Raw genomic sequence first — 21,819 nt, forward strand, 5'->3', positions numbered from 1 at the left:
TGATGTATTGACAAGGTTCTATTAGTTTACAGTATAAAATGTCATGAAAAATATTCTGTAGTGTTTTGTTGAGCAGAACTTATCTTCAAGTTTTTGCATAAGCACAGATAGGACTAAAGCCTAGTTAATAAGGGAGGGGTGGAGGAAGTGGTGGAACACTTCTACTTTCTTAAGCAAATACCTGAAACTAGGAGTGATGAGAGGTAGTCAGACAGCTGGGGTGAGAAGAGAGAGTGAGAAGGCCCAGCAGCAGAGAGGGAGGCTGGAGCTTGTGGAGAAAACATCCTTTGACAGAGATGTTTTTTGGTGGCCAGTGATGTGTAGAACCTTGTGGGGATACTTTCTCACTCAGAAATTTAACCTGGCAAGAGAAAGGCAGTTTCAGTAATATTCCTCTCTGGAAAGAATAAAAGAAATGTGTTTTTTAAAAGCTGAGACTATTGTGAATTTTCTGTAAATTCATAATTGGCCTGGAACTTAATGTATAAAGATTTGTTCTCAAAAGTTAGTTGTTTAACTGATACTTCCAGTTCTGAGGTGGCAGCTAAATCCTGGGCATGTCCTGGAAAGGACCTTGATAACAGTGTTGTCACAGGCTGAGAAACGTACTGACTCAACAGAGTGCAGTTGGAATTGCCGAAGACTTAGTTTTTGAGTATATATTTTAGACACCAGTTATTTGGTATTTTAATATCTTTTATACTGTGCTATGAAAATGCATTGGACAAATCTTAGACAAACATTCCTTGGACAGATTTTTTTTTTCCCTTTTTGAGCAGGAGGCAGAGCAGATAAATATTTTAATCTCTAGGTTTCTGGAATGGAAAAATGAAGACCAGATAAAAAAACAAGGTGTTTTTAGGCAAGAGTTAAGTAAAGCTTTGAATTTGGGATCTTGAAGTATACAAGGTAAGCTTTGAAGTTAAATATGTTTGCTAAGATTTTTTAACATGCTGTTTAAACTAAAAAGTAAATATCCACCTCACATCTGACTTCTAAAAATTATCTACAAAATGACTGAGATGACTTTGGCCTTTAACCCATCTTTCTATGGCATAAAACTAAAATTTGTTTCCAACAACCAAAGCCTGTGGCCCTTATAACAGGATTTTCTTCTGTTTATGAGCTTAGTGCAGAAACCTCTTTAGTGGAGGATAGCAACCATGTATTCAATAAATGATGGTTGATTGATGACAAAGCTCTGACTTGGAACATAATTCTGGCTCTGCCAGTGTATTTTTTGCGTAACCTTAGATAAGTCATTGTACTTTTCTCTTAATCTCCCCTTTTTACAGGGCGATAATCATAAAAAGGATTGTAAACTACTTCGTGAAGAGCTTTTTGTTTAAAGGGCTGCCACTGAATACAAGCCACAAGGTTCAGCAAATCTCCCTCAGAAGCTGAGCTCCTTGAGGGACAGGGGAATTTCTTCTTTGATTCAACAGTATTATATTTGTAATACAGTTCCTGGCCTATAAGATGGTTTCAATACATACTGTAAATTTATGAATGTTATTAGGCAGATTGCAGTCTTGGCAGGCCACTGTCTCTTAAGTACCTTTTCTGTGATTCTTTTCACATTCAGCATCTAAAAGTCCGCACTATTTACTCTAGGATAAGTACCCAAGGCATTTACTTAAAAATACCCAAGTCTAGAGGGTAACTTTTGTCTTTAGGTCACCATTTCGCTTTTCCACGGCACTGCACCCTAGGCTTGGGATCTGGGTCCGGACACACAGGGAAGAGTTCGGTACGGGAAGCTCATCCTCTCGCCCTCTGATTGGTCGGCTCGCACTCCACTCACGCAACTCGCGTCCCTGATTGGCCATCATGGCACCCCCTTAGCCGGCGACTACTTTGTGTGCGGGGGCAGCGCTCTCCGGTCCTCGGTCTCAGCTCGGGGTCTGGGCTGGTGAGGGTTAGTTCTGCGGCTCACTGCTCTGCATCGCGGGCGCCAGGAATTTCCCGAGTCCGAGCGGGTAGGAAGCATCCTAAGGAACAGCCCCCCAACCCCCGTCCCGTGTTCTTTCTCGTACTGAATAAACTTCCGCTTCAGAGAGGCTGTCGCAGCCGCCAGTCGCAGGTCGCGGGAGAGGCCAGGCATCCAACTCCGGCCCTCGTGGGAGACCTTTCTGTTCGGGCGAATGTGAAAACAGCTCTCATAAGATAAAGTGGGGCTTCGTTAGTCGCATTGTGGGTGCGATGTCATTCTATGGCATCAGTTCGTGTTACAACCTGCAGACGAGCGGCCAGACCTGCCTGCAGCGACTGAGCAGCAGCAATCACCCCTAATAAGCAGCAAAGAACCGCCTTTCAATCTCCTCCAGGACCAGTGCTCCTTAGGGCTGCGGGCTAAACTGGCATAGGCCGGTCCATTCCTGGCGGTGGAGAATACGGCATTCCCTGGAGGTGGCGCTCCCGGAGTGGGGAGTCCGGCTACACTCGCGCCCCGCTCAGCCTCCGGCCTTCTGGCGGTAGAGGGCGGCGTACGCTCGTGTGGGAGCCGGCGCCCGTGCGCGCAACTGCTGCCCTGCTGGAAGTCTCCCGGTCCCGCTGTGGCCCGCGGGTCTGCCTGGCGGTGGATGCTGCGGCGACTCTAACCAAGGGCGCAGCGAGAAGGGGGCGGGGAGAAGCCCTAGCACATGCCGGGGTCGCCGTAGGTGGCTGCGGCCGGCGCATGCGCGCCCTCTCCCAGAAGCCTGGAACGCTGAGGGGCGCGCGCCCCCATTCGCGCGCGCACGCTTGCGCTCGCCGGGGCTTCCCCGCCTGCGCTGGTTGTCAGCCGCTCCGGCGCGTGCGCGCGTTATCTTCGGTCGACCGGAGTGGCGGGGTTCCCTCCGCTGCAGGCCCCCGCCCCCCGCCGCCCCCTCCCAGCCCCCCGCCAAGCGGTCCCCTTCCTCTTCTCGCGGAATGGGGCCGGCGCTGCTCGGGGTCGCGCGCCCGGGGCCCGGCTCGCGCTCGGTCTCGCGCTGTCAGCGACTGCCGGGCTCGCGCCGCCTCGCGCTCTCCCTCAGTCACTGGCGCCCGGGGCTCCGTTAAGCGGCGGCGGCGGTGGTTCCTGTTTCCGTTTCTTCCTCTCCCTTCAGTCGGGAGTAGCATCCTCCACCCATCCACCCCTCCCACTGCCCCAACGTTGAGCAGCTGCGGCTGAGGGCTGTGGCGGCGGCGACTGGGGAACGGCGGAGACCGCCTCTGCTCCCGCCTCGGGTAAGGGGGCGTTTGGGGGCCGGGCCCCGCGAGCCTCGGAGTCTGTGCTGGGGAAGCGCGGGATCTGATGAGGCTCTGGGGATGCGACTGGAGGCTATCGCTGCTCTTTTTCCCCAGGCGATCCCCAGGCCTGTTGCAACTGCTGCTGCTTATCCAACGGCTCCGGGAAAAGTGGGGAGGGAGCCCCTGGGACGCTCTGGCGGGTGCCTTTGAGCGGACGGGAGGGCGCGGGCTGGGGGTGAGGGGCGCCCGGCGTCCGGACCTGGACGCGGAGCGGCGGCGTCGCTGCTGTTGCCCTCGGCGTCTCGCATCCTTGCTTAGGGCAGGGGCCGAAGCCGGGGAGAGAAGGGATGGGGGCGGGGTGGGAGGTGTCCCTCTTCTCCTCTCCATGTCTACCTGCCCTTTCGCCAGCAACTCGGTCCCTGTAGTCACTGGCTATGGGGAGAAGGATACCTGTGCGTTAGGGGCTTTAGGGAGGGATTCTCGGGCCAGAAATCAGGGAGTGGACCGTACAAAGACCCGCTCTCGGCGCGGGGCCAGTGCCAGGGCACTCAACGGCACGAGTGCCCCTGCATTCCCCATTTGATGGGGAAATGATGAGCGGGAGGGTTTTGAGTATCTAAACTTATTTGAGAAGGTTAAATGAGTTCATCTTTATTAGTTAAAGGAGGTTTGTCCTGCAAGAGTGAGTGGGTTGTCGGACGCAGCACCTGTTCTCTCACTGTGGGGATTGCAATCTTCAGCCACACGACGTCAGAGACGCAGTGTATTTCCTAAGTTAAATGACAGTGTCATGATTAGGGTTTATCCCTGGTGAGCTTTTAGCGTTTTGCCATATATCAGTCTTTTGATCGAGGTCGTGGATAAAGACTGGGAGAAGTGTTCCTACTTCCCCATGTTTGAATTAATTTACAGTTGACTTGAGCCTGCTCAGGAAGGTGGACTTAGAAAGCCAGAATCTCCATTAGATAGCCCCAAACCTCAAGGTAATGCAGAACAAATTTCAACAAAAGGTGTTTTTTTAAAAAATCAGTTTAGAATTAAGCTCATCACAAGTTAACTGACTGAACTTTGACTTGGCTCTCTTTAGAAACTGTAGGCAAGATTTCATTGTACTAGTTTTTTTTTTCTCCTGTTATTCCTGGGGTTAAGTGCATATTTGTTTTCTTGGTTAAATTTAAATTTCATGTTTTTATGCACAGTTCTTTTAAAGGGTGCATCATATAGACAATATTTTAGGAGAGAGGAGGAAGTTGTATTCTGCCTTCTTTAAAAATGTTAAAAATGACCTAAAATGCTGTGTCAAGTAATAAGGCCCTGTATGTTGCTATCCTTGTGAAATATACTATCAAATATGTTTAGAAAGTCTAGATTACTTGAATTTATAAATGCAATAGTAAGGATAAGGTGGGAATTCAAGCATTTGAGATTGTGATTTTTACAGATTAATATATAAAAGTGTAGGGAGTTAGAAATGAATTGGCTGTAAGGAACAGAAGGGTGGTTTGGAGGCATGGGTTTTACTTTCCTTGCTTTATAAATTGAGAATTCTACTTGAATTGAAGAGCTGAACAGCTGGAATGAAACTTTCATAGACTGCAGAAACAGATGCAAAAATGTCTTTGATCAAGTGGTGAGCTAACATGAAGAGTGTATTGTGGTTTATTAGGATAGTGATTCAAAATAATTTCTATAAGATATAGCATATTGATTGTATTTTAAGATGTTCTTAAAATTTAAGAGTCACTGGAAGTTATTTTCCTACAAGGCAGTTTTGTTTGAGATGCATGAAATTGAAAAAAACAATAATTCTGATAAGATTCTGCAGTGCTTGGTTACAGATTTTCAGTAGTTAGTTTAAGGAATTGGAATGCCTGTAAAAGTGGTGAAATTTGAAATTTGCTAGTGGCTTGGAAAAACTTGAGTTTCTTGTTTATTTTTTTTAAAGTGCAGCTGTATTAGTAGATTGGTCTGGAGGGGGAGCTAGTGCCAAAGCAAAGCATAGCTTAATATATGTTTGAATTTTTCAAACACGCAAAACACGCAGATGTTTATGACCAGAAGAAAACAAAATTTTAATTAAAAGAGTAAGGGAATTGAGACGAGCATATATCTGTATACAGTACTTTGTGGAGTATATATATTGTGTATTATAAATTAGTTAGAATTTTCATGATCTGAAGTAATGGAAAGTACATGCTTAAGGTTTATAGAATTTCTCATTTGAAATCTGAAAATATGTGCCAAAACTTACAGTGCGTGATAGTAGTTTCTTAACCTTCTTGTGTAATGTAGTAAGAAAGAAAGGAGTGTATATTGACCTTTTGTGCTTGTTGCATTTTAAATTTTTCATTATGGTATATACAGTCCTAAAATTTCAAAAAAGCTTCAACTATAATCCTATATGAACAAAGATATCCGTTGTGTAGTAATCTAGGTATTTATAAAAAATAGAGATACTTTTAATAAGGAAATGGACCCTTGAGACATCTGGAGAGCAGGATCCCAAGGTCACTTCTTAACCTCTGTCTCCTGCAATATAGTGCAGTGAGTCCAGCCGATCTACTAAATTGAACTTGTGCCTTTCAATATATGAAGCAGTTATTTTTCGTCTGTGGCTCTTTATTTAGATTTCTAAACTGTAATCAGTTAGGTATGTAAATTTACTTCTCACAGTTCACATATTCTTTAAATTCAAGGCTAGAAATTGATAATGCATATATTAAAATCATTAGAATATTTGGTTTTTCTGAGGATAGTGATTGTGCTATGTGTTCTCTATTGCTCTTCATTATGTAAATAGAATCTCAATGCTGATAAGATAAAGTAGGTTCTTTGGAAGGAATGACAATATCTGTGAAATACAGAATGGTAAGGTGTTTACCATATTAAGTGGTTAATGTTATAAATTAAAGTTTTATAAGACATGTCAGATATTTTTACGTATCTTTTACCATTTTTAATGGTTATTTTTGGTTCATTATAACCTGTATTTAGTAAATCTCTTTGTTTCCTGTTATAACCTGCATTTAGTAAATCTCCCATTTCCTATTATGGCACATTTATAAAAGAGTCTCCATTTTATAATTATAAGAGTAGATATAAATATGCAAATAAAATTCTTTACTTAAAAATAAAGCAAAACTAAGATTCTAAATAACTGTGAAACTGAAAGTGTTACTATTATAAGTACTTTTATATCCTGCATCAGTCAATACTGGTCCTTTGCTACTTTTCAGATGAGATAGATATCCACTTCCAGTCTTCTATAATCAACAGTAGTACAGTATAGTAGGTGTAGCGTTTAGAGAGGACCAATACAGTATTTCCTTTGGTTTTCCTTTTAAAGATCCTGTGGCTTATATTTCTGTACCATAAAGTATATAGTTTCTTTTTTGCAGTTTGAATTGTTATTAAATTGTAGTTTGTTATAATGAGACAGTTAAACATGTTTAAAAGTAAAATATATTTACAGTTGATTTTTAAAAAACCTTTAAAAAATTCCCAGCTGAAGAAGATGATATGGGGATGTGTACGCATTTAAGATATATTTAACAGATTAGTCTCAAGTCTCAACCTTAACTTTCTCTCTACATTCTACTCTCTTGCCTACATCTCCTCTTCAACCACTCTCCACCATTCCACTGCTTTTTCTTTGGAATAATTAATGCAATGAACCATATCACTCACCTGGCATAGGTTTTTCTTCCTTGATGAAATGACTTTACATCAATCTCTAAAGTAGTATTTTAAACATATAACCTGTATAAACTTTATATGATACTGTACATTTCTTTTTAATGGAAGAAGAACAAAGAGAGCCTATGGGATTTTGCCACGTATTTCAATATAAGAGTTACTCATACTCTATAGCAGGGGTGTCCAAACTGCGGCCCGCGATCCATTTTTAATTGGCCCGCAGCAAATTCCCAAAATATATTGAGTTTACTTAAATAAACCAGGTGAGGCAATACGTACTTCACCTCGAGTGAGGGGCCCGGCTGTTTGTGTATTTTACCGCATATGGCCCTTGGTAAAAAACGTTGAAAAAAGTTTGGACACCCCTGCTCTACAGAAAGCGGAGCTATGGGGTTAATTTTATTTGTTTTCTTTTAAAAAGACTTCATTTGCAAAAACCTAATGCTTCACTCATCTACTTTTTTTTTTAACTTTTATTTATTTTAAGTGGTTTTCCAGGACCCATCAGCTCCAAGTCAAGTAGTTGTTTCAATCTAGTTGTGGAGGGCGCAGCTCACAATGGCCCATGTGGGGATTGAACTGGCAACCCTGGTGTTGTGAGCATTGTGCGCTAACCAGCTGAGCTAACCAGCTGCCCCACTCGTCTACTTTTTAAAAAAATGTCTTTTTGTGATAATTTTTTTTTTGGTCAGAAAATGACATGTGAAGGGAAAATGTGTTTTGAATTTTACGTGTTTTTTTTTTAATTGATATACCAATATAAGGCTAGTATTGAGGTAGTTCAAACTTGCCTTTGCTATATTATTCTCTTTTCTTTGTATTGTTTCTATAACATAACATCTTCACTGAAACACTGGAATAAAACTTGAAAGATCACTATTTTAAATGCTCCCTGTATTTGTTGTATCTTAGAACTTAGAACTAATGTATTTTTCCAATGGGATAAACTGAATAAATATGACTTAACAGATTTATGTTAAGAAGGTAGACTTAACAGTTTTACTTGTCGCAGTCTTAGTGACTAGTTTGTGTAAATAAAGTTCACCTTACAAATAATAAAATGTTGATGTTAATCTTAGAAATCAAGCCAATGTTTATTTTAGAACCTGAATTATGAGAAACATTGTGTGATATGAATTTTAAATACTGTAACTTTCTGATTATAAATGTACAAAAGTAAAATAAAAATGGGAGATTCTTCTGTTTGACCTCAAACATACAACTAAAATGAACCTATTTTGTATCTATATAAATCTTATTCAGTCAAGACTGTTAATGAACCATGAATGAATTTTAAATTTTTAGTAATTTTATGGCTGGTTATTTATATCACTTCCCTTAAATGAGATATCAAATCTCTTTAATACCTAGAGCCGGCATAAATTTGCTTATAGTAAAAACAATATTTACAAACCATCCACCTGTAACAGCATAGTGAAGTTATTAAATGACTTAAGTCTACATTTCATAAGCTAGTTTTTTAAGTCATTTATATAATTTTTAAAGTTTAATCGATTGTAATATCTTGACTAGTGGTAAAGTTGGAAAAATATAATTTTTAGCTTCTATATTATGTCTGTTGTCTCAGACCTTAGCTATGCTTGGAGCAGTCAGTGAAGAGAGGGAGATTGAGAGCAGTCGAGGATTGTACTGGTTGATGAGTCTCTGCCTTACTTGGAGGTGAGGGAGATTTCTTCAGTTTTTCTCTCTCATTCCACTTCTCCTTGTTTGTCATCCTTCCTCTCCCAACAGTGGTAGGAAATGTGGGAGTTAACCATCTTATAGGATTTGTTTTTCTTAGAGTTCACAGAACATGTGCTGGTAAAACATTAGCTTTTACGTTACAATAGGTTTATTATGATGACTTTATTTCCTTTTGAGGTAGTCGCAGGCAAGAGATTAGAAGAATTTCAGTTGTTCCTCCATATAAAAAAGGATATGGGAGATGCTGTTTCATGGGTAAGGGTCCTGTATCAGTTGCGTTATTGTTCTGCTTAATATTTAACATATTGTAATCCCCTCGAATGCATTCTCATGCCTCCTGTGTTATATCTATCTTCATCTATGGAGTTTCTGACTACAAGGAATTGGTTTTTAGAACATTTTTTCACCTTCGTGTGCCTCATTGCAAAAATACAATTTTAAAAAAATGCTGTGTCCATTGATTATTGAAGAGAACTAACTCTTAAACTCAAATGAACAGCAGTGTTCTCCATTCATAAGACTACGATTAGGAGATTTAAGCCAGTTATTGTGAAACGTTCACAAGGAGAAACTGTCTGTTTGATAATTAGGCCCCTGATGGTTTTGGATCTGACTGATTCAATTTCTCTAACAGATGGAATTGTACTTATACGTGAAAGAGAGATATATTCAGTAGAGATTATGTTATATTTTTCATGTCTTAATTTCTTTGAATAACTGCTTATACAGTTAGCAAATTTCAAAATATTGTAATTTTGAGAAAACCTATTTAAAATTAGAGTTTAAGCCAGGGTAAACATTTTACTTTCTTTTTATAAGTTTCAGGTTTTTCTTTCTCTTAGAAAGTTTAGTGAAACTCTAAGACTAGGAAGGTGGTAATTGAAATTCTTGAGGCCAAAAGGTCTTAGCCTTGGTAAACTGAGCCTCGGCAGCATGAGAAATGTAGGTTTACTGAGTAATCCTGACTGCTTCCTCTGACATAGTTACAGGTATCTGGGCCTCCATTAATTGAAACTTTATTTTTAAGGTCTAAATAGAAGTGTCAGCTTGTTAGTTCTCATAGGTGTAAAGCTTTCATAGGATGAGAGAGAGAACGTTATTTTTAATTTGTAAGGAAACAAAGAATATGCTGTCAATGCTGAGTAAGCTGAAGAGATGTATACCTACTAAGGATGTACAAATAATAACTAAAGAAACTTGCTAATATGCAATTAGGGATGGTTTCAAAAGAGTCTATTCGTGTTTAACTTATAATGTCATAAAGATGTCATGGAAATAAAATCACCAAGGAATTCTGTTTTGGAGTAATTTGCCAGACAAGATAACAGATAAAAAGAACACACCTTCTATGACTATCTGCATTGGCTTCACTAGAGTGGTGTAGATCCTACCTGAAATAAAATAATGATCAATAGCTAAAGTGTTTTCATTGGAATTTTGCACGTTTCCTATGTGTATATTTGTGCAGTACCTGTCACTTTCTGTTTCTATGGCAAATGTAAGGTTGGAAGGTAAAGTACCTAGCTTTAAGAAATTCTGAAGGGAAAAGGATCTGAAATTTAGAAAAAAGCTGGTTTCTTCATGTTTTAGTAATATTTTGACACATAATTTCCTGAGAGCTCTACAGACTCAAAGCTAAAATCTGAGTTCCTTCTTAGTAACTTTTTGAATAGCTTTATTAAAGTATAGTTTATGTACCATAAAATTCACAGTTGAAGTTTTAGTAAATTTATACAGTTGTGCACAATTATCACAATCCAATTTTAGAACACTTTCATCCTCCAGAAAGGTCCCTCTTGCCCATTTGCCTAATCCCTGCTTCTACCCTCATCTCCAGACAACCAGTGATCTGCTTTTTGCTTATAGTTTTGCCATTTCTAGAAATTTGACATTAATGGAATCATATAATATGTAGTCTTTTGTATGTGGCTCCTTTGATTTAGTGTAATCCTATTTAGTAATTTGAATGGATAAAGTACAAAAGCTTTGAACTTGGACTCAGGAAACTTGGATACTAGTGTTGGCTTTGCCACCAAATGTATAAATTTGAGTAAGCCACATTACCCCTCTGGGCCTGTTTCTTTCTCCATAAAATGAATTATTTTGATTTTCTTCTATTCCAATTTTCACCCTGGGTTGACATTTACTGAACTTTTCTTAGAATGTACCTTAACTCTTCCCCTTGATTATGGTCTAATAAATGATTCAGCAGTGGGCAAATTTGGGACTGCCTTGAAGAATCAAGATGGCTGATTAAGCTTTTTCTTGGGCATTTCTTAGTTCATGTGCACAACTTTGAGAATAGCAATAATCTTAAATGCTGAGTTAATAATAAAGATTTTTGAAGAGAATTAAAGACAAAGTTGAATAATTCTCAGAGGTATAGGTTCAAAAGTGATTGAAGCTTCTGATGAACATAAGAAAAGACTATGCTTCTTAGTTTCGTTTTTTTTCTTTGTTTTGGGAGTAGAAAATAGGATGGAACAGTTTTAGTTAAGTTTGAACCAAGTTGGGGTTAATAAGGCAGCATAGTGGGATTAGACTGTTTTTCAAAGAATCCAAGGAATGTATGGCTACCATTGGGAAGACTGTTCTTAGGGCTCATCTGGAGGCAAAGCCAACAGATTACATTCAAGTGACAAACTATGGGGAAAAATAGATATATAGGGAATTAAAAATAGAGGTGTATGTATGAGTATATACAGACGGTGCCAAAAAATACATGCACATTTTAAGAAAGGAAAAACTATTAAAATTGTAATACTCAATATATACCAATAACAAAAGATGAATACAAGTCACATTTGACTTCTGCAATTATAAGAAGTGCTCAAAGAGGTTACCATCAGAGTAATTTTAATACAGTTTTTTGATTTCTTAAAATGTGTGTACATTTTTTGGCACCCTCTGTATACATACATATATGTGTATATATATATATGTGTATATATATTATGTTAGTAACTGGAGTATATTACGTATATATTAGGTACATATATATGTTTGTAAAAGGAGTAGACAACTGACTGCACAGGCTGGTATCAGGTATATGACACGGGTAATGTGCATTTTTAGTATAGTATGAAAAAAGATAGGGCATTGAATGACAACTAGCTAAATTTAAAAATGAGAGTGCTTTAACTACTTTCAAATATTCAGTAATTTGACTCTTAGAAACCATCAGAGCTTCTTGTATTACCTCTGATAGTAAAAGTATTGCTGTAAAATGATTAAACTTTTATTTTTACCTAACATACTAGGATGTATGAGTGGTAACCCGCAGAGCAGGCACTGTAGAAGAGGCGAATGTACTTACAAATATATTTTAATAATGGTGTCATTATAGCAGCATAAGAAACTTTGTTTTGGGGCCAGCCCTGTGGCTCAGGTAGTTGGAGCGCTGTGCTACTAACGCCGAGGTCACCGGTTTGATTCCCACATGGGCCAGTGAGCTGCGCCCTCTACAGCTAAGATTGTGAACAACAGCTCTCCCTGGAGCTGGGCTGCGGTGAGCAGTCAGAGGTCAGGGCTGCAGCGGGCTGCTACGTTCTGCCCTGGGCCGACCGCCCACTGGAGACCGCCTGCCTCAGCGGGGGGAGCTCAAGACTCATAGTACCAGTCTGGGCCAGGGAACTGTGTCCTACGCAACTAGACTGAGAAACAGTGGCTTGAACCGGAGTGGGAAGAAGGGGAAAAAATTTTATTTCATGCATTGTAGTCACACTTTTTGTTCAAAAGTGGTATTTCTAATTTAGATAAATCACATTATGATAATTAGAAATATCCCCAAATTCAAGTTATATTTAGTGAATGAAGATTTGTCACTTTTGACAATATTGTAAAGATTGTGGTAAGACTTTAAAGAAGTTCCAAAAGTTGAATCCCAAAGCTTTTTATTCAATGGCAGCATTCTAGGGATAAGTATAGAGCTTTCTAAGGTGACTATTTTTTATGATAACAATATTCTCTTGAATGTATGCTATGACATATTTTTACACGTTGCACTGAATTTGTAATAAATATCAAGTATACCTAAGTATGAGTTATGTAATTGGAAAAATTTCAGTGTACATAAAAGAAAAGACATTTCTTTCTATAACTTCTGAAGCTTTAAAATATTAAAGACGATCATCATTCATATTTTCCCAGGGCATTTTTATTTTTAATCATAATAATAAATGAGCAGCTGTCAGACAATATAGCCATTTCTAGGTTTAGAATGCCTATTCTTTATATAGTTCTCCCAAATACTCAAATACTTGTCTTTTAGAAAATAGATATTAATGATTTCTTGAGTAATCAAATACTGCTTTGATATTTAAGCAAAGCATCAGAGCAAGACTAAAATCATGTTAAAGCATTAAAATAATTAGTTTAAAAGCTTTGTAACATAGCAAAGAAAAAGTGGAGTAATACACAATGGAAAAGATACAGAATATCATTACCTCGGATCATAATATAGAAGGCTGTCCTTAAAAAAGAATAACAATCAAGTGAAATACACTAAAGAATTTGTACTCTTCTGCTAGTTAAGTGAAAATGAGATGAACAATTAATTAGAAAGTGTGTTCCAAAATACTTGCTTATGTTGATTGGCAGTTCTTTTCTAATTGACTTCCTACAGGGGCTATTTCAGACTTCTTCTAGCCCTTGATTCCAGTATATAGCCAGTCCTGACTTACGATGGTGCAACTTAGAATTTTTGGACTTTATGATGGTCTGAAAGCAATAAGCATTCAGTAGAAATCACACTTAAAATTTTGAATTTCAAGCTTTTCCTGGGCTAGCATTAGTGGTTCCATACGCTCTTGTGATGCTGGACAGTGGCGGCGAGCTGCAGCTCCCAGTCAGCCACGCAATCATGGCAATCATGAGGGTAGACAACTGGTACCCGACAGTGTACTGTGTTGCTAGCATTTTTTCGATATTGTGTTTTGTGTTTTTGCATCCCATCATGTCTACAAAATGCCATCTGTGTCTCCTGCTTCTGGTGAGAAGAGGAAGGCAGTTGCTCTTGAGATGAAACTCGAGATAATGCCCAACTGTAGGCTCATAGGTGTTCTGAGCACGTTTAAAGTAGGCGAGGCTAAGCTATGACGTGTGGTAGGTTAGGTGTCTTAAATGCCTTTTCAGTTTAAGACAGTCTCAACTTAACGATCTTCACTGCTTTTAGACTTTGTAGGTTATTTCACTTACGTTTTTTGTGTTTTGAAAACATTAAGACCATCAAACGAAAGCTGCTTCAGCTTTTCTTTCTAAATTGTGTAATTTCTCCTCGTCTCTACCATTTGGTTTTAGGGGTGTGTCCTTTAGGCTTTCATGACTATCTCCGCTAAATCATGTTTTTTTTCAGTCTCTCCTAACAACATCTTTAAAACAAAAAACAGAACAAAACAACAAAAACCAAAACAAAAAAACCTCAAACACCTTTCCTTATTCTCTTGTTCTCCTGTTTTTTCTTTTCTTTTTGTGTATTGTACAACACCCCCAAGGAAAAAGCAGTATGTCTATTCTTTCAATTTTGCTATCTTCTCTGTTAACTAAAATTGTTCTCTCTGTTGTTACCAGTTATCTTTGAATTGCCAATTGGGTTTTTTTAAAAAAATAAATTTTATTGGAGAATATTTGGGAACGGTGTGTTTCTCCAAAGCCCATCAACTCCAAATTGTTGCCCTTCAATCTAGTTGTGGAGGGCGCAGCTCACTGGCCCATGTGGGAATTGAACCGGCAACCCTGTTGTTCAGAGCTCGAGCGCTAACCAACTGAGCTATCTGGCCTCCCTGGGTTTTTTTTTCAGTCTTAATTCTTTATTTTTAATTCTTCAGATTTGACACTGTGAACCCCTTTTCCTCTTCCCTTCTCCTTATAACTTGGTAGTCCTCCTGGCTCTCCTGTAGGTGTATTTTAGGCACTCTTCACTTCCAAGGTCAACTTATTTCTTAAGTTATGCCTTATACATTTTTCTTAATCTAGACTTCTTTCCTTGTAATGTTGCCTGGTCCTTTGGCTTCAGTGAATACCTCTTTCAGGTGACTCCCATACATACTCTATGTGTCTGAACTTCAGTTTCTGGCTGGAGAGCTCCACGTTTGTCGTACCATCAAGCTCAGTATGCTCAAATCTGAATTTTCTTTCTCCTAAAATGTGTTCTTCTCACTAGCTTTCCTTTCTCTATTATTGGCTTATTTCCTCCCATTTTTCAAACTTGAATTCTGAGTCATCTTTGAACTCCCCATCAAATCCATTCAGTTGTCAGACTGTAAATTGTTTCCTCAATGCTTCTCCACTTTTCCGTTTCAGTTTGTGTTACTAGACGTTTAGGTTCTCACTACCATTAACACATAAAAAATTATAATTTGGTAATTGCTATAATAGAGGGTAAGGAGAGACAGAGGCAGTTTTAAGGTATGATGGGGGAAGCTGTATTGACATTTAAGTTTAGCATTAAAGAATAAGTAGGAGCATTACAGGCAGGCACACTGAAGAAAAACTTATTAGAAGTTTATGTTGTCAACTCATAAGACTTTTGCTTTAATCTTTACTGCACGTGTGTATTTTTCTTATTGCTGTATGCTATTGCCTTTCTTCAGATATTGATGAAGAATAATGAAGGAACAATATAAAACCTGAGTGACACAAAGCAACGTATCTTTATGACCTAGCTTTGAGTGAGTTGAGTGGTAAAATGTAAAATGAAAGGTGAGCACTACTGGCATTGAAGACTAAAAATCCGACTAAAATTTACATTAAGTTATCTTTAAGGTTCCTGAGACTTGGAATGTAAATCTTCAGTGGGCAGCTAGTAGGGCTGTGTAATATCTTTATGTTAATAGCCACTAAAACGGAAAATAAATTAATGAAGGCCACAGCAAGTAAGGAGATAATGTACTACTTTCACTCCCTTAGAGAAACAAAGTGTTTTGTGCTTTTAAAATAGGAAGCATTAAAAACAATAACAATTCTAAAATGGCTTAAACAAAAAGGTGACTTATTGGCTTTGTAAGTAGGAAGAACAGAGGTAGAGCAGTATAGGACCAGCCAGATCCAGGAACTTAAATGATGTCTTCAGGATATTTTCTATTTCCTGACTTTATTTTTCTCTGTGTTGGTCTTATTTTCTGCTTATGTTAGAAGGTTCCTTTCATGGCAGAGATGCATGCTTCATGAGAACTTAACAGTTTCTGAAAGAAGGCCTCTAAATAGGACCCATTCTTGGATTGATTACTATGGGGAATCGTCATTGACGTCATCAGAACAACATAAAATGTGGGAGGGTCAGTTCTCAAAAGGATGGGAATAGAGTAGTCTCCCCTTATCCCGTTTCTTTCTTTTTCTTTTTTTTTGTTTCTGCTTAAAGCATATTTCAAATGCCTCCCATTAAACATTGGCAGCCTTGAAAAAGCATGGCCAGGATATTATTCCAGGAGGTTCCACAGTTTTACTTTCTGCAGTTAGTTAGTTACCTGCTATGAACTGCAGCCTGAAAATTTTAATGGAAAATTCCAGAAATAAACAATTCATAAATTTTAAATGGTGTGCTTTTCTGAGTAATGTGATGAAATCGCTTTCTGTTCTGCTTTGTCGTGCCCCAAATGTGTCACCCCTTTGTTCAATGTGTTCCATGCTCTATGCACCACCCACCCATTAGTCACTTAGTAGCCGTCTTGGTTATTAGGTTGGCCGTTATGGTATCACAGTGCTCGTGTTCAAGTAACGCTTATAGGGGTCTAATGCTGTCACAGTGCCTTGGTTGTTACTCTCATCCTGTAGGCATGGTATTGCCTCCTATCATTACCAGGAGAAGAAGGGTGAGTACAGTACAGTAAGGTACAGTCATGCACTGCATAATGTTGTTTCAGTCAGCAATGGACTGGGTGGATGACGGTTGTCCCATAGGTTATACTGGAGCTGAAAATTTCCTATCCCCTAGTGATGTACTTGCTATAAAGTCATAGCGTATTACTCATGTTTATAGTGAGGCTGGTGTAAACCTACTGAGCTGTCAATTGTATAAAATTATGGCATATACAATTATGTACAATACTAATTCTTGATAATAAATGACTGTGTAATCGGTTTATGAATTTATTGTACTTTTTGTTGTTATTTTAGAGTGTGCTTTTTATACTTAAGAAAAAGTTTGCTGTAAAATAGTATGCTGTGTTACTCCAGCAGTAGCCTCATACAAGGTATGATCAAAAAATACAGTGAATGTTTAAATTTAAAAAATTTGGGCCGGCCCGGTGGCTCAGGCGGTTAGAGCTCCGTGCTCCTAACTCCGAAGGCTGCCGGTTCGATTCCCACATGGGCCAGTGGGCTCTCCTCAACCACAAGGTTGCTGGTTCAACTCCTCGAGTCCCGCAAGGGATGGTGGGCAGCGCCCCTGCAACTAAGGGTGAACATGGCACCTTGAGCTGAGCTACATCCCTGATGGCTCAGTTGGTTGGAGCGCGTCCTCTCAACCACAAGGTTGCCGGTTCAACTCCCGCAAGGGATGGTGGGCTGTGCCCCCTGCAACTAGAAACAGCAACTGGCCCTGGAGCTGAGCTGCGCCCTCCACAACTACGACTGAAAGGACAACTTGAAGCTGAACGGCACCCTCCAAAAAACTAAGATTGAAAGGACAACAACTTGACTGGGAAAAAAAGGCCTGGAAGTACCCACTGTTCCCCAATAAAGTCCTGTTCCCCTTCCCCAATAAAAAAAAAAAATCTAAAAAAAAAAAAAAAAATTATTATAGTAAAAGACACATTCCCATTAACCCCCCAAAATACTCCCCCTTGCTTTCAACACACTTATCCCATTGTTCTTACCACTTTCTGAAGCAGTTCTGGAAGTCCTCTTTTGTGAGTGTCTTTAGTTGCGCTGTCGTGGCTGCCTCGATGTCCTGAATCAATTCAAAACATTTACCCTTTATGGTCATTTTGACTTTGGGGAATAGCCAGAAGTCCTGTGGTGCCAGATCCATTGAATAAAGTGGATGAGGACACACTGCAATGTTTTTATTTGACAGAAATTGCCATACCAGAAGCGATATGTGACACAGAATCTTTCCTGTTGTGATCACAAAATATAGTGAATGCTGCTGAGTGCCATTCAGTGGAAAGGCAGGGATCTTCAACACGATCGGATCATAGTGACGTATGTGACAAGTTTCAACTTGTTCAGTGCAGTCAGGTATGAGCTACGGTTGAGAGAATGTGTGTTTGAAAATGTGCTGTAAGTCATCATCATGACAATGCTCTGTGTCACACATCACTTCTGGCACACGGCACTTTCTATCAAATGAAAACATTACAGTGTGTCCTCATCCACCTTATTCACCGATCTGGCACCATGCAACTTCTGGTTCTTCCCCAAAGTCAAAATGATTCAGGACATTGAGGCAGCCACAACAGCGCAACTAAACACTCACAAAAGAGGACTTCCAAAACTTCTTCAGAAAGTGGCAAGAATGATGGGATAAGTGTGTTCAAAGTGAGGGGGAGTATTTTGAGGAGGAATAATGGCAATGTGTCTTTTACTGTAATAAATTTTTTAAATTTAAACATTCGCCATATTGTTTGATCATATTTCGTATATCTCGTGTTTACTGTGTCTCAATTGCATCATTGTCTCTTGTGCTTGATTTAACCTTGTGTTGTTTTGTCCATCATGGTCCTAAGTGTAGAAAATCTGTGAGTGCTGCCAGTAAGAGGCCGTGTTAAGTAATTGAACTGGAAAGAAATTTAAAGTCAAAGGGGGAAAATCAGTGATGATTACTGGTCACCAGTCAGGCACCATTCCACCATAGCCATGATCTTGAAAAGTGAGAACAAAGTGATGGAAGCTGTTAAAAGACCTGCTTCATTGAAGGCAATGAGACTAACAAAAATTCTAGAAGGACTTGTATCAGGCATGGAGAAATTTGTAATGACATCTTGGACAAGAAACAGAAGTGTATCCTTCTCGGCAACATGACAATCACACCTAAAGCAAAAAGTTTGTTTGTATTGTTGAAAGAAAAGGCTGGACCTGACTATGATGTTAAATTCACTGCTAGCTCTGGGTGGTTTAAACAATTAAAGAATTGTTATTCATTGCAGAATGGAAAGTGAGTGATGAACCTGGGAGTGCTCTTGTGAAGGTAACTAAAGAATGTTTGGAAACTCTACAGAAGCTGACTGTGGAGGAAAATTACTTGCCAGAGCAAATATTCAATATGAATGAAACCTCCCTATTCTGGAAACAGATGCTGAAAGGACTTCCTTTGATAAGGCCAGGTTTCAAGACAGAATAACAGTCTTGCTTAGGGGCAGTGTTACAGGCTACAAATTGAAACCCTTTGTGATCTGGCACAGTGAGAACCCAGGACCTTCAAGAATATCAATAAGCACACATTGCCTGTGTACTGCAGGAGCAATAAATAGTCTTGGACGTCTCACCTCCTCTTTCAAGATGTCCTCCTGAATTGCTGTACTAGTGAAATGTGGTACTGTTTGGAGAATAACGTATCTTTCAAGATTTTATTTATTGTTGATAATGGTCCTTTTATTGGTGATCTTCATCCCAATGTCAGTGTGCTGGTTCTCCCTCCAAATACCACCTCTTTGATCCAAACAATAGATCCAGGAATTATAGCAGCTTTAATGGCCCACTACCTAAGGAGGATCTTTGCCCAGGCAGTTGCTGTAACTCACCTGAGGAAGACACAGACAATTGGGGAAGGATTACAACATCTATGACTGTATCAAGAACCTTGCTTGGGCTTGAGGTGGTGTCACCAAAGAGTGTATGTGTGGCATCTGGAAGAAGAAACCCAGGAGGGTCGTCCGTGCCTTTAAAAGATTTGTCAAGGATGAAGGGGTTGTAAAAATCCATGAGGCTGTGGTTGAGACAACAAACAACTTTAACCTGGTGTGGATGAGGATGACACTGAGGGGCTTCTGGGGGTGATTCCTGAGGAACTGACTAATGAGGACTTGTTGGAACCAGAACAGGAAGGCATAGCTGAAGAAGAGGCAAGAGAAACGGAAAGTGCAGGAGAAGAAAAAGAACCTTGAAGAAAATTCAGTGAAGCGTTTAGCAGAAGCTTTTGCAGACCTCAAAAAGCGTAAAAAGTTTGAAAACATTGGCCCCAACACTGAAAGTTTTCATTGATAGAGAGGAGGAATGTTCATGGTGCATTGTCTGCTTACAAGCAAATCTATGATGAAAAAAAAATATGGGTTGGCCTGGTGGCTCAGGGTTAGAGATCCGTGCTCCTAACTCCAAAGGCTGCCAGTTCGATTCCCACACGGGCCAGTGGGCTCTCAACCACAAGGTTGCCGGTTTGACTCCCACAAGGGATGGTGGCTTGCGCCCCCTACAACTAGCAACAGCAACTGGACCTGGAGCTGAGCTGCGCCCTCCACAACTAAGACTGATAGGACAGCAACTTGACTTGGAAAAAAGTTCTGGAAGTACACACTGTTCCCCGATAAAGTCCTGTTCCCCTTCCCCAATTAAAAATAATAAATAAATAAACATACAACCATGGACATATTTCTGAAAAGAGTGACACTTCCTCAAAACGAACCTCGGCAGTGCCTTCAGAAGGGATTCCAGAAGAAGGCGGTATCACAGGAGATGACAGCTCCATGTGTGTTGTCCCCTGAAGACCTTCCAGTGGGACAAGCTGTGGAGGCAGAAGACAGCGATATTGATGACCCTGACTGTGTCAGCCTAAGCTAATGTGTGTGTGTGTGTGTGTGTGTGTGTGTGTCTTAGTTTTTAACAAAAAAGTTTAAAAAGTAAAAAATCTAAAAATAAAAATTAAAGATAGAAAAAAGCTTATTGAGTAAAGATATAAAGAAAAAAATATTTTTAAATATATTTGTGTGTGTTTTAAGCTAAGTGTTATTACAAAAGAATTGAAAGTTAAAAATATTAAAAAGTTTATAAAGGAAAAAACTACAGTAACCTAAGGTTAATTTATTATTGAAGAAAGAAAATTTATTTAACTCAATTTAGTGTAGCCTAAGTGTACAATGTTTATAAAGTCTACAGTAGTGCTCGGGACTGTCCTAGACCTTCCCTTTCACTCACCACTAACTCACTCAGAGCAACTTCCAGTTCTGCAAGCGCCATTCATGTAAGTCCTCTCTATAGATGTACCATTTAAAAAAATTTTTGTTCTGTATTTTTACTGTACCTTTTGCATGTTTAGATATATTTAGATATCCAAATACTTATCATTATGTTACAGTTGCCTAAATTATTCAGTACGGTAACATGCTTTACAGATTTGTCACCGAGGCGCAGTGGGCTACACCCCAGTAGCCGAGGTGTGTAGTAGGCTGTACAGTCTAGTTTGTGTAAGCGCGTTCTATGATGATTTCACACAATGGCAAAATAACCTAATGACGCATTTCTCAGAACATATCCCTGTCAGTAAGTCATCACGCATGACTGTATTTTGAGAAAGAGATCACATTCCCATGGCTTTATTACAGTATATTGTTATAATTGTTCTATTTTATTATTAGTTATTACTTAATCTCTTATGGTGCCTAATTATAAATTAAACTTCCCCAAATAAAATAAGACCTAGCCAGACAATCAGCTCTAATGCGTCTTTTGGACCAAAAATGAATATAAGGCCCGGTCTTATTTTACTATAAGACCGGCTATAATATAATATATAATATAATATAACATAATATAATATAATTAGTATATATATAATATAATACTGGGTCATATTAATTTTTGCTCCAAAAGACGCATTAGAGCTGATTGTCCAGCTAGGTCTCATTTTCGGGGAAGCACAGTATGTGTGTATTGGGAAAAAAGTAGTATAAGTAGGGTTTTGTATTATCCGTGGTTTTAGGCATCCAGTGGGGTACCTGGAATGTATCCCCGCAGGATAAGGGTGGAGGAGACTACTGTATTATTAACCAGAGAAATAGGGAAGGAATGTGAAGTAGGAAAAAACAATTTATCATCACTACAAAGGAGGAGGAAAGAAAAGAAGGTAGTGGTAGACACAGGGAAAGAGAAATGCATGCATAGGAGAGAGAAGTGGCTAAAGGGAAGGAAACCTAGTATCCGTTGAGAATTTAGTGTGTAGTAAACCTTGTGGTAAGCATTTTATGTTTTATCTCTACCGCTCAGTGGAGGCAGCTATATTATCTCCATAGGGTAACTGTTTCCAGAACTAGTAGTCTTAAAAACCCTTTTCTGTTTCTT

General features: G+C 39.4%; 1 protein-coding gene across 2 annotated transcripts in view; it reads left to right on the plus strand.

Moving 5' to 3' along the window:
• Positions 1 to 1,899: 1,899 nt before the first annotated feature.
• The window catches only part of FUT8 (fucosyltransferase 8), a 207,073-nt gene continuing 187,153 nt past the window's right edge, over positions 1,900 to 21,819 (plus strand). Inside the window, exon 1 of one of the 2 annotated variants that reach the window (XM_081049403.1) lies at positions 1,900 to 3,207. The gene's annotated coding sequence lies outside the window, so the exon portion shown is untranslated. The remainder of the gene's footprint in view (positions 3,208 to 21,819) is intronic. The other variant, XM_081049404.1, reaches the window with a different exon arrangement.

Source organism: Rhinolophus hipposideros (genome assembly GCF_964194185.1).
Source record: "Rhinolophus hipposideros genome assembly, chromosome: 5".
Lineage (NCBI taxonomy): Eukaryota > Metazoa > Chordata > Mammalia > Chiroptera > Rhinolophidae > Rhinolophus > Rhinolophus hipposideros.